Source organism: Carassius carassius, chromosome 39 (genome assembly GCF_963082965.1).
Source record: "Carassius carassius chromosome 39, fCarCar2.1, whole genome shotgun sequence".
Classification (NCBI taxonomy): Eukaryota; Metazoa; Chordata; class Actinopteri; order Cypriniformes; family Cyprinidae; genus Carassius; species Carassius carassius.
Genome location: NC_081793.1, coordinates 29,345,152 through 29,347,651, shown reverse-complemented (window position 1 = coordinate 29,347,651; position 2,500 = coordinate 29,345,152). Strand labels below are relative to the sequence as shown.

Sequence of the window (2,500 nt, the reverse complement as noted above, 5' to 3'; positions counted from 1 at the left end):
CACTGTGTCCCTGTGTGTGTGTGTGTGTGTGTCTCTCTCGTGCGCATGCGTGAGCGTTTGTTGAGTGAGCGTGGAGAGCGTGTGGTGAGTTTGAGTGAGTTCTCTGCCCGCTGTGGCTTTTTTTTATTGTTTGAATATTGCTGTTTTTGACGTTTAACCTGTATTGATTAGATAAAACAAAATAGCATTTTTTTGGCCGTTGGTTGCCAGTGTATCGCCGAGGGCATTTTACACCGGTGCTCTCTCTTTCAACTCCTGCGAGAAAAGTTATCCTGTCAGACATCCCACCTTTTATCAAAGATGAAGTTTTGGTTAAAGAATTGTCCCGTTTCAGAAAGTTAGTTGCTCCTGTGAAAAAGATCGCGATCGGGAGTAAATCTGAATTGATCAAACATGTGGTGTCTTTTAGGAGATTCACGTATATGATTTTGAGTGAAAACAGAACTGAATTTAAATCTGAAATTCAGATTTGTTGATTTCGACTATACTGTCTATGTACCCACTGATATAATGAAGTGTTTCGGATGCGGGAAAACCGGGCATTTGGCTCGTACTTGTCCCGGAAATGGGGGTACACGCACAAAGCAAAACACGATAGATGAGGGGGTGGTGCAAAACGTGGAGAGCGTTGCTGGAACATCTGTGAAAGTACGAAGTACTAAGAATCTAATGAGTGAAGGTTGCTTTCTGGATAAAGAAGTATATCGACTGAAAAATCCCAAATCAGTTGAATAATGATAATGACAAAGTGGCATAACTCTTTTATCTTGAGTGGCTGTGTGTTTCTGTATAGCTTAATTTTGTTTGTTTCCTTTTCTTCTTTACACATGACAGATATCCGTATAGCATCTTTAAAAGTGAACGGAGCCAGAGATGATGTAAAGAGAATACAAGTGTACGAAACAATGAGACAGAAACAACTTGATGTTCTTTTTTTACAAGAAACACACAGTGATGATAAAAATATTACAGATTGGAAAAAAGAATGGAATGGTCATATATTTCTAAGTCATAAAACTTCACGTAGTGGAGGAGTTTTCATCTTGTTTGCAAAGTATTTCACCCCATGTTCTTTTAAGATGGAGGAAATAGTGAAGGGTAGACTTCTAAAACTTCAAGCCTTTTTTGAAAAATATGTTCTGATTTGTATTTGTGTATATGGCCCCACTTTACCAATAGAGAGAGTGGCTTTTCTAGATATTTTATGCTCAACTCTAGACAAATGTAATAGCGAAGAATATCTATTTCTTGGTGGAGATTTTAATTGTGTTGAGCAAAATATTGATCACAACCATATAGAACCACATATACCTTCTCGTAAGCGGCTTTGTGAAATAATTGTAAGAAATGACCTCTGTGATGTCTGGAGAAGTCTAAATGGAGATTTAAGGCAATATACATGGGCTCATGCCCATAACAATCTATTGTCTTTAGCAAGACTAGACAGATTTTACAGTTTCAATCACCATCACAGTGTTTTTAAGAGTTTTATAATAAACCCAGTTGGTTTTTCAGACCACAGTTTAGTTATTTGCAGTGTTTTTCCCAATTCTGTCTCACCAAGGAGTGCATATTGGCACTTTAATACGGCTCTGATAAATTATGCTTTTTTTAACGAGACTTTTGCATTTTTTTGGGAAAATTAAGAATGAAAAGTTTTCTTTTTCTTCTCTGCAGAGTTGGTGGGATTTTGGCAAGACTCAAATCAAAGTTTTTTGTCAACCGTATACTCAAAATATCACAAAGGAGACAATTAAGTCTATAAAAGTTTTAGAAACAGAAATATTGAATTTTCAAGATATGGCACAATTAAGTGGAAATCAAGCGTATATCGATTTCCTTTTTTTTTTTTTTAAAGAAAACTGCTTTATCTGACCTACAAGAGATGAAGGCGCAGGGGGCACTGGTCAGATCGCGTTTTAAAACTGTAGAACAGATGGATGTACCGTCTAAATATGTTTTCGGTTTGGAAAAAAAGAAAGGCCAGAAACGTTTTATCCATTCGTTACTTTCTGAGTCTGGATCCTTGTTGTCAGACTCCAAGGAAATAAGAGAAAGAGCAGTTAGTTTTTATGAAAAACTTTACAAGTCTGAATATAAAGAAGATAAAGACCTAGAGGAGGCTTTTTTTGAAAAATTACCAAAAATGTCTGAAAAAGCGAATATAACACTTTCTAAGCCGATTGGCTTGGAAGAACTGTTTAAAGCTCTTCAAGGCATGGATAATGGTAACGTTCCTGGGATGGATGGAATCCCGGTTGAGTTTTACAAAACTTTTTGGTCTGTTATGGGAAAAGATTTGTTAGTAGTTCTTAATGACAGTTTAACCAAAGGATTATTGCCAATAAGTTGTAGAAGAGCGGTGTTGACCCTTTTGCCAAAGAAAGGTAATTTGAGTGATATAATTATTGTGTTGTGATTATAAACTGTTATCTAAAGTACTAGCTACACGTTTGGGGGAAGTTTTAGATGAAGTCATTCATCCTGACCAGTCGTATTG

General features: G+C 36.5%; 1 protein-coding gene across 1 annotated transcript in view; it reads left to right on the top strand.

Moving 5' to 3' along the window:
* The window catches only part of mtr (5-methyltetrahydrofolate-homocysteine methyltransferase), a 46,352-nt gene that overhangs the window by 6,893 nt on the left and 36,959 nt on the right, over nucleotides 1–2,500 (top strand). The window lies entirely within an intron of this gene.